Genomic DNA, 11634 nt, shown 5'->3' with positions numbered 1-11634 from the left:
TACTAGTGATTACCCCATTACTATTGTAGTTGTATCCCTTATTAATATCGTTGTGCCCATATTGTCCCCATATTGTTATTATTGTGCCCCATAGAATCCCTCTGTTGTTATTTTTATGGCTTTATATTATTATTGTTAGGTCGACTGGGTTATATTGTGACTCCTTAGACTCCTATATATAGAAAGGAGGTTTTTTCATTTGAATCATCAAATAATCATTCATTTGTGTAATGTAAAGGAGTTTTCCCCTCGAAGAGGCTGAATTCTAAGGCATTGATCTATCTTTTCTATCTTTTTGTGAGTTGGTTTCATAACATTTGGTATCAGAGCTTTGAATTCTAGGGTTTCGCTGCTCCAAATAGGTCATCGTGGCATTTGCGCTATAACTTTTTTTTTTGCGACGTTTCAGACACTAAAAAAAAACCATTTGGGCTGAAATCGTTTTGAACCACAGGTCTGAATTTCAAAGCTTTTCACACTATATTTGCGGAGATATGATCTAAGAGTTGGCATTTTTGTAGACTCCTGAATTACATTCCAAACAGGTGACTTGGGGAAAATAGTCGTAACTTTTGTTTTGAGCATCAGATTGAAATTTCGTAAGAAGTTACAGAAAGAGGACAGATTGTATTTTCCTGTGTATATTTTTCAGATCCTAAGGTCGAAACAGTGACACATGGCACTTCCTACAAGTTCGCTCTTCTGAAAAGGTCTATAATCAGGTCATCTTGGGAGATTGTGCATAACTCTGCCTTGGAGAATCTAAATTCGATCAGACTGGTGGCATTGGAAAGAGGACACAGAGGGATACTGTAGGTCACAATTTCAGAACTGGATGATCCGAAATTACAGAGATACATCAGAGGCAATATCGAGTTCCTACAAAGTGAAAAAAGGTGTGTAGATTTTTTTTTAAATTTTTGCTTAAGTTTGGTTTAAAAAATTATTTTGAAAGAATTCAAAGAGAATAGTAGAGCATTATTATCGGTAACTGATGCCCCGAGGAAAGAAAATGCAAACACCTAGTAAGCAACCTGAAAGCTCTAGCGTGACTTATGAAGAAGAGGAAGAAATGCAACATGATATATCAAAATTACGAGACCAAGTGCAACAAATGTCACTCGCAAAAAAAGTAGCAGAATCTAAGATGGATGGTTTAAAGAAAGATGTAGAAGCTAAGATGAATGATGTGGAAGCTAAGATGGGCGATTTGAAGATAGATTTGAAGCCATATTTGAAGATAGGCATGGCAGATTTGAAGGTAGATTTGACAAATTTTCTACAAGAAATACTTACTAATGGTGAAAGGGTAGTAAAGGAAACTCATGATGAGAACAAAAGAAATGTTAATCATGATTTCATAGATTCTAATGCTGGATCGAAGACCCACCATATTCCAAAAATCGATATGAGGAAGTTTGATGGCAAGGATCTCGCAACATGGATATTACAAATGGAGCAATTTTTCGATCTCAATAATGTGCAAAACACACAAAAGGTACATATTGCGACTTTATATTTGGAACCAAATCAGTTTGTATGGTATCAATGGATTTGCTCTCGTAAACAAATTATCACTTGGGCAATTTTTACGGAAGAATTGACAACACATTATGAGGATACAAAAAGCAACACTTTTTTCAGCCAATTGGTAAGTCTCAAACAAAAGGGTTCAATAATGGAGCACATTGAGGAGTTCCAAAAATTGAACATAAGAGTAAAAAATACTCCAGAGGAGCATAGGATTGATGTGTTCATAGCGACTTTAAAGAATAATATCCAACATGATGTTCACCTTTGGGAACCTGATTCATTAGAGAAGGCATTCAGGTTAGCAAGAAAAATGGAAAGCAAAATTATGGCAACTAGGAAGCATACCACTCACAACTATAAAGATGGAAGTGTTGTTGCCCCCAGCCTTCACAACCTATAAGGTTGACACCACAACAATTGGAAGAAAAAAGAGCAAAAGGGCTTTGTTACAGTTGTGATAGCAAATACACTAAAGGTCATAAGTGTGCTAAGAAGAAATTATTCTACATAGATTTTGAAGAGGAAGAAGAAAAGGAGCAAGAAAGGTCAAAAGAAGAGGATATACTCCAGGAATAAAGCCTAGATAAAGAAGAAATGAATCCGACCATATCTTGTAATGCATTGGCTGGAATTACCACTCCTCAAACCATTAAGATAGAAGGACAAATCAAGAAGAAAAAGGTAATAGTGTTGATTGATTCAGGAAGTACCCACAATTTTATTCATTGTAAGATAGCAAAAGAATTGAATTGCTTCCTATATCCAGCACCAGAGTGTAAAGTGATGGTTGCAAATGGAGGAACGATAAATTTCTCTGGAAAGTGCCATAATATCAAGCTATCCATGGGAGAATATGTATTGACTAGCCCAATGCTTCCCATTCTAATGGGAGGTGTTGATGTTGTACTAGGAGTCCAATGGCTACAATCCTTGGGTACAATAGCTTTTAATTTTCAAGAACTTTTCATGAAATTTTCTGCGAAAGGAAAGGAAGTTGAATTAAGGGGTATTGCAGGGAAACCGAGAAAGATAATTAGCTCTAACGGTAGGACAAAGCTTCTAAAAAAGGAACAAAGAGGTGTAATTGCACAATTATGTTTGCTAGATGATTCCACATCGAAATCATCTATTTCTCCAGATCTCCAAAAAGTTTTGGACAATCATTCCAAGGTATTTGAGACTCCCAAAGGTCTCCCACCTATTCGTGATCATGATCACGCTATTCATCTGATTCCAGGAAGTGTTCCTCCAAACATCAGGGCGTACAGATATCCCTATGCCCAAAAGAGAAATTGAAAGTATGGTTGCAGAAATGCTAGAGGCAGGTATAATTCAACCTAGTCAAAGTTCTTTCTGTGCTCCAGTAGTATTGGTGCACAAGAAGGATGGATCATGGTGCATGTGTCCGGATTATAGGGAGCTCAACAAGCTCACTATTAAAGATAAGTTTCCCATTCCTGTCATTGATGAATTACTGGATGAATTTCATGGATCAATTTACTTCACCAAGTTGGACCTTCATTCAGGATATCATCAAATCAAAATGAAGACTCAAGACATTCCGAAAACAGCATTTAGAACTCATGAGGGTCATTATGAATTTTTGGTCATGCCTTTTGGCCTTACCAATGCACCTTCTACATTTCAAGGTTTGATGAATTCCATTTTCAAACCCTTCCTTAGAAAATTTGTGTTAGTATTTTTTGATGATATACTAATCTACAACAAGTCTTGGAAGGATCATGTTGAACATGTTGACAGGGTGCTATAACTATTGGAGGAGAAACAATTATATGCAAAAAGATCCAAATGTTTCTTTGGAGTACAAGAGGTGGAATATCTGGGTCATATTGTATCTCACGAAGGAGTTAAGGTAGACCCTAGCAAAATTAAAGCCATTAAGGAATGGAAAATCCCCACATCCATAAAGCATCTGCGAGGATTTCTCGGGTTGACAAGGTATTATCGCAAGTTTGTTAAGAATTATGGGAGAATAACAGCACCTCTAACAACATTATTGAAGAAAGATGCATTTTCATGGACTCCAGAAGCAACAAAGGCCTTTGAACATCTTAAAGAGGCAATGTGCCAAGCACCAGTCTTAGCTACACCAAACTTCACAAAAACCTTTATTGTGGAATGTGATGCTTCAGGAAATGGAATTGGTGTTGTTTTAATGCAAGATGAAAGACCCATTGCTTTTGAAAGTCGTCCAATCAAGGGAAAGTTTTTACACAAAGCTATTTATGAGAAGGAAATGTTGGCAATACTACATGCACTTAAGAAATGGCGACCTTACCTAATGGGAAGACACTTCAAGGTAAAAACGGATCATGATAGCCTTAAATACTTTTTAGAACAAAGATTATCCTCGAAAGAGCAACAACAGTGGGTCACAAATATGTTGGGTTATGACTTCGAAATCATCTACAAAAAAGGGAAGCAAAATGTGGTGGTAGATGCACTCTCAAGAAAGGATGAGGATGTGGAAGCATTGTTGTGCGCCATTTCTATTATCTAACCAGATTGGATAAACGAAGTAAGGGAGGAATGGAAGAATGATGAAGAAGTGTGGGCACTTATTCGAAAGTTACAACAAGATTCCAGTACATCTGATACATTTAGCTGGCAAAATTATTCGTTATGGTACAAAGATCGCTTATACCTCTGTAAGAATTCCCAACTCAAACAAAAGATCCTTATGGAATTGCACACTTCTCCCTTAGGAGGGCACTCAGGATTTTTAAAAACTTACCACAGGGTTAAGAAGGAATTTTTTTGGATGGCCTTAAATCGGATATTCAAAAGTTTGTGGCGAAATGTTTGGTTTGCCAATAAAATAAAGTTGAAACAATTAATACCCCGGGTCTATTACAACCTTTCTCCATTCCAAAACAACGTTGGGAGGAGCTTTCAATGGATTTGATCACAGGTTTACCCAAGTATGAGGGAAAGAGTGTCATCATGGTGGTAGTTGACAGACTTACCAAGTATGCACACTTTTGTGCATTAACACATCCATTTAAAGCCAGTACAGTTTCTACTGCATTTATGGAAACAATTCAAAAGATACAGGGAAACCCAAATATTATTGTAAGTGACAGAGATCCCATTTTCACTGGAAATTTTTGGACAGAATTATTTTCTTGTCTTGGTACTCAGTTAGCTCATAGCTCATCTTATCATCCTCAATCTGATGGGCAAACTGAGATAGTAAACAAATGTTTGGAAGGATATCTTCTTTGCTTTGTATATGATAAACAGAAACAATGGGTCAAATGGTTGCATCTAGCTTAATGGTGGTATAACACTTCCTTCCATACAGCAACAAAAATGACCCCAATTATGGCACTTTATGGATATCAACCACCATCCATCACATCATATTTAAGAGAAAATTCTAGGGTTCAAGCAGTGGAACATCACATCGAGAATCAACAACAAGTCCTCTAACTCTTAAAGGATAACCTAGTGTTGGCGCAGAATAGAATGAAACAACAGGCAGATCAACATTGCAGCGAAAGAAGTTTTGATGTAGGTGATTGGGTATTCCTGCGGCTACAACCATATAAACAAATGTCCCTCAAGCAAGCTAAGAAGGATAATAAATTATCACCAAAGTATTATGGTCCGTACAAGGTGTTGCAAAAGATTGGTACTATGGCATACAAATTGGAGCTTTCTGCAGCTTCTCGAGTGCACCCATTTTTCCATGTTTCATGTTTTAACAAGGTTATAGGCGACAAGTTCCCAGTTCAAACAATATTTCCAGAACTTGACGAGGAAGGAAAAATTATATTGAAACCGGAAGCAGTCACAGAAACAAGAACTCGACAGCTACGAAATCGATCAATTTCATAGTATCTCATCAAGTGGAAGAACTTATCCGCTGAAGATTCCACAAGGGAGGATGAGAATTTTATACAAAAGCATCCAGAACTACTCAAGCGTTGAGGACAACACTTTTTTGAAGGAGAGGAGCATGTTAGGTCCCTATAATACTAGTGATTACCCCATTACTATTGTAGTTGTATCCCTTATTAATATTGTTGTGCCCCTATTGTCCCCGTATTGTTATTATTGTGCCCCATAAAATCCCTCTATTGTTATTTTTGTGCCCTTATATTATTATTGTTAGATCGGATGGGTTATATTATGACTCCTTAGACTCCTATATATAGAAAGGAGGTTTTGTCATTTGAATCATCAAAGAATCATTCATTTGTGTAATGTAAAGGAGGTTTCCCCCCTCGAAGAGGCTGAATTCTAAGGCGTTGATCTATCTTTTCTATCTTTTTGTGAGCTGGTTTCTTAACACATTCGGGAAAAGGCAAGGCTAGGATGAAAACCACTGTCATAACCCAACAAAACCATGCCACTAACGGCAAGAGAACCATACACCAACATGCAAAGCCATGCATGTCCAAACCAGCTAGGAAATCACACATGCAAAAGGTTACCTGCAAGTATTCATGCTTAAGCTGCTTGATCCTTGCTTTCCTTCCTTTCCCTTGCATGCTTTTCCTTCCTTACTCCAAAACTAGAGTGCTCCAAGAAAACTCTAAGTAACCAAGAGAGGGAGAGAGAGAGAGAGAGAGATAGAGTAATGAGAGAGCTCCAAACTTGAACTAACAAAACATTAGCAACTGATTCTCATAAGCCTTTTTATTACCGAGGCCTCTGTTTTCTTCATTTTCCATTATTTGCCTTCAATTTCCTCCTCACATGCAACCTGTGACCTTTCACCTTATTTTTATCCTACTTTAAATTCCTTTGCCTTAGCCTTTTGCCAATTTTCCTTAGCCAAAACATACATCCATTGATGCCCACTAGGGATATCTTTTCCCAACATTCAGCTTGGAATAAGTGTCCCTTAACCGTGGTCTTATTTTGCCTTTATTAAATTTTATGACATGGAATTTTCACCAGGGTTGTTACAGAACCCTCCCCCCTTGGGGGACATCGTCCTCAGTGTTAAACCACACCATGACCTTAACAAAACCGCTGAAAATCAAACATATTGGCCATGGAGCTTTATAACTTAGCTCGTTGCAGTATTTACAATGAGAGACCTACTGAAAACAAAAACATCATGACAACATGACAATATAACAACCATAATAACATGACACCCCTACCGCTTATTAGATCTTTATAATTTAGATAATGGCAGTATTTACATTCGTATACATATAAATACATATACCAAAACATCAAAAAACATATGCCAAACATATACCAACATCAAACCAAAATTGCTTTGCCTCAACTGACAAACAATGAAGGATACAGGTCCCGCATTTGATCCGTCATCTCCCATGTAGCTTCTTCAGGCCCAAAGTGCTTCCACTACACTTTAACTTGCTCTATGGCTTTGTTCCTGAGCATGAGATGTTTCTGCTGCAATATGCACTGAGGCTCCAGTTGGAACTCTCCTTCTTGCTCCACCTACAATACAAACCAATCAATAACATGATCAACATCCTTTATATACTTCTTAAGCAACGAAATATGGAAAACATCATGGAATTTCATTGTTGGAGGCAGTGCAAGTCGATATTCCACTGGTTCAATCCTCTCAAGGATCTCGAAAGGCCGGCAATATTATGGTGCCAACTTGGCACATGAACCAATCCCCAAAGAGCCTTGGGCTTGATGCGCAAATACACATGCTCCCCAACCTGAAACTCCTTGAATACCCTGTGTTGATCCATGTAACTCTTATGTCTATCATGTGTTGGCTTATATTCTTCTTTATAACCTACATTTCCTGCTCCATGTCTGCCAACATATCCAGTCCAATAAGTACCTTATTCATTGGATCACTCCAGCTGATGGGAGTGTTACAACCCCTACATACAATGCCTCGAAAGGACTCATCCTCAATTACTCCTGATAACCATTGTTGTGTGTGAACTCAACCAATAAAAGATACTCCTCCCATTTCTTCTGTTGGTGCATCACGTACATTCTCAACATGTCCTCCAATATCATGTTGACCCTCTCTGTCTGTCCATCTATCTGCGTATGATAAACTACGTTGAAGGCCAACTCTGTACCCAAGCTTTCAAATAGCTCCTTCCAAATCTTAGAAGTGAACTTTGCATCCCTATCCGACACAATCTTCTTCGAAACATCGTGCAATCTCACTATCTCTCTGATGAACACATGTGCTACCTCACTGGCTGAATAAGTAGTCTTTACTGAAATGAAGTGAGCTACTTTGCTCAACCTTTCAACCAGGACCATAATAGAATCATGCCGCCTCACTGTCCTCAGAAGACTTATAATGAAATCCATGGAAATGACCTCCAATTTCCATTCTGAAATTGTTATAGGTTGCAGTAAACCACCTGGATGCTTACATTCTGCCTTTACTTGCTGACAATCTAAACATCTAGCCATGAACTCTGCCACTTCCTTCTTCAGATTCGGCTAATAGTATAACTTCTTCACCACCATCAACGTCTTCTGATATCCTGGATGACCCGAGTATGGCTTGGTGTGAAACTCCCTTGAGATAAGCTTCTTGAGCTCACTACAATTCGGCAAATAGATCCTGTCTCTAAACCTCACCAAATTGTTTGTCGTGAGATGATAATCTGCATCACGATCACTTGTACCTATACCTGTACTCTGTTGTAACCTATGCATGATCTCCATGTATTTGTCATCCCGTTGTCCTACCTGCAAGATCTTATCCTGTAACTTTGTCCCATAAGAGCTCATAGCTATTGTATGATTTACCCGTACCTTCCTGCTAAGAACATCCACAACTCTGTTCTCCTTCCCTTTGATGTATTTGTTCTCAAAGTCGAACTAACTAAGGGTAGCCAACCATCTAGCTTGTATGGCATTTAGATTCGACTGATCAAACAAATACCTCGACCCACTATGATCGCTCATCAATGTAAACCTCCTGCTCAGAAGATAGTGTCTCCACATCTTCAATGCATGTGTAATCGTTGTTATCTCAAGATCATGTGTGGGGTAGTTCTGCTCGTGCTCATTCAGTTTATGTGACTCATAGCACACTACCTATCCTTCTTGCATGAGAACTCCTCCAAGTCCTCTCTTGCAAGCATCTGTACATACTACAAACTCCTTATCTGGATCCGCAATCTTTATAATTGATGCATGTGTCAACAACTGCTTAAGCTGCTCAAAACTAGCCTCGCATTCTTTTGTCCATTGAAACTTCTTACCTTTCCTCTACAATGATGTAATAGGATATGCAATGCATGAGAAGTTCTTGATGAACCTCCTATAGCAACCTTCCAATCCCATGAATGATCTCACCTCTTGCAGATTCTTAGGATCTATCCACTACATGATAGCCCTTATCTTTTATGGATCCACTATTGTGCCATTATTGGAGAAAACATGCCCCAAGTAATGTACCTAATTCTAAAAGAAGTTGTACCTGCTAAGTTTAGCATACAACTGATGCTCTCTTAGCAATCTCAACACTATTGTTAAATGCTTGGCATGTTCTTCCTCATTTTTAGAATATACCAGTATGTCATCAATGAATACAATAACAAACTTGTTCATATAAGGACGCAACACACTATTCATTAAACACATGAATGTAGTTGGAGCATTAGTCAAACCAAATGGAACAACAACAAACTCATAATGCCCATACCTGGTCTTGAACACAGTGTTGAAGATATCCTCTTCCTTAATGCATAACTGATGGTATCTCGATCTCAAGTCGATCTTAGAGAACACTACTGCTCCCTTCAGTTGGTCAAAGAAATCATCAATCCTCGACAAAGGGTACATGTTCTTGTTCATTACTTTGTTCAACTACCTGTAGTCAATGTATAATCTAAGAGTACCATCTTTCTTCTTTATGAACAACACTGGTGCACCCCAAGGCGATACACTTGGCCTAATGTATCCCTTGTCAAGCATCTCCTTTAACTGCAACTTCAACTCTACCAACTCAGGTGTGATCATCCGGTAAGGTGCCTTTGATGCTGGAGTTGCCCCTGGCACTAACTCAATACAAAATTCTAACTCCCTGTGAGGTTGCAACTCCGTAATGTCTGCAAGAAATACATCCTGAAACTCCTGCAAAACTAGGTACCTACTTAACACATCTGCATCCTCAACCTCCTTATCCTTGTCACTAGAAATGTGTACTATAAACATCACACAACCTTTTCTGCGACTACTCTTTGCTTGCATAGTGGTAACCATCTTCACTAATGTAGGATTCTTCTTCCCCTACAAAGTCCTCTTTTCCCCACTATCATCCACGCACTCAATGTGTTGAGATTGCAACAAGATGATGGAGCTTAGTGAAAAGAGTCGCCTTCACTAAGTGGACCCGCAGGTTATTTTTGGCGCAAGTCTATTTTTAGACTATGTCTATTTTTAGACATATGGATCATGTCTATGGATTGCAGGTTGCTGTTTATGGATGATCGATCAAGTTGGGAAAAGATAGATGGACTTCTATTTTTGATGAAAGTGTGAGTGATCACAGTGTGAGTGATCAAAGTCTATTTTTAGACTGGCTGTCAAAAATAGAAAAGTCAAATATTATTATCTCACAATAATATTTGGACTATAAACTTAATCTTATTCTCTTGGAGCACTTCAGTTTGAGCTACAGAGGTGGCACATGCAGCTGTCAGAAGGAAATACGCTTTTCTTATGAGTCAGTTGAGTTGTTGCATGCATGACTTCAGTTAGAACTCAATCAGTTGAGTTTGGTGGAGTTGATTGTGGAGTTGATGGAGTTGTGTTCAGTTTAGCTTTGTTAAACTGGTTGTATTTAGTCTAACTTGCAAATAGACTAGAGATGAGTTGGGTGAATTAGTTATTAATTAATTCACAAGTTATTAACTCATAATACAACTAATGAATACATCAGTTAACTCAGTTGCATGTCAGTGCATGTTTAGTTCAACAGGGACAGGTGGTAGAGAATCATATTACTATCAGTTGTGACTATAGTTGTGCACCAGATCTTGCACAATAAAGGGATTGAGTATGCCAATGAGTTTGCTCACGTATTTGCCCACATTATAGCTTGTGCTCACGTCCAACAAAGAGTGAGTGACTATTTTGCAGGTGAAAAACGAGTTTGGTAAGCCATTCTCATCAGTTCTTGAGCAGGTATTGAGCAGTGGAGGCAGGCAAGCAGTGGAAGAGATTTGGAGATCAGATCTGAGCTGTATTGTGTGTAACAGAGGTGGAGATACTTGTGAGAAGTATTATGCTGTGTAATGTTACATGACCCAATCATTAATATACAGATAGTTGGGGTTTTTAGCGAGATGCTTTCCCCGGGATACATACTGTGTTAATGTGTGAATGCTCTTGATGTTTTATTGTTATTGATGCTGCTATATTGATGATCAACGTAGAGGAGCTTATGTATTGTGTATGTTTTCCGCAATAGTACATGATCACGATAATCTCCATTGAATATGTGTTAAATTATTCAAAATTTCTACACAATGGCCTTGTTGAAGCAATCCACTTTGGTTATGTGAAGGTATAGCCAATCCATACAAGAAAGCATACTATATGATCCTAATGGAAATACATTCAAATGTGTTGTTGTAGGCATACCATTTAACTCAAATGCACAAGATATTACCCAATGGTGAACTCGCTTCTTTATACCTATAGCCAATTGTACCCACCAAGATTTTGCATGCACTTATTTTCTCAAACCACACTTATCCACCAAGTCAGGATTTATATAACTATAGTTAGATCCAGGATTAATCAAAATAGAAACAACTTGATCACAAAGCTTATGTCCATCTCAATGATCAACGTTTGATTATCCACCCGCCTATTGTCCACTGTTGCATAGTTCCAAGGAATGTTATGACCAACATCGCCAACTGTATGCACCTCCTAAGCATTGTAGATCTGGGGTCTACAACCACTCTGATACTGCGGACAATCCCTCTTATGATGATCCTTACCACATATCCAATGCTACAATGGGTCCCTACGACCGCCTCTAGCTTGTTGCTCTCCACGTCCTTTCTCAATTGTATTGAACTTCTTATAAGGAACTACATTTTCTTTCTCACTTTCATCTTGAGGTTTTCCTCTCTTTGGTGGCCA

This window comes from Pinus tabuliformis, chromosome 2_1 (genome assembly GCF_031772625.1).
Source record: "Pinus tabuliformis cultivar Carrire ecotype Pingquan chromosome 2_1, CPIR1, whole genome shotgun sequence".
NCBI classification, from domain to species: domain Eukaryota; kingdom Viridiplantae; phylum Streptophyta; class Pinopsida; order Pinales; family Pinaceae; genus Pinus; species Pinus tabuliformis.
Note: the sequence above shows the minus strand (reverse complement) of the source record.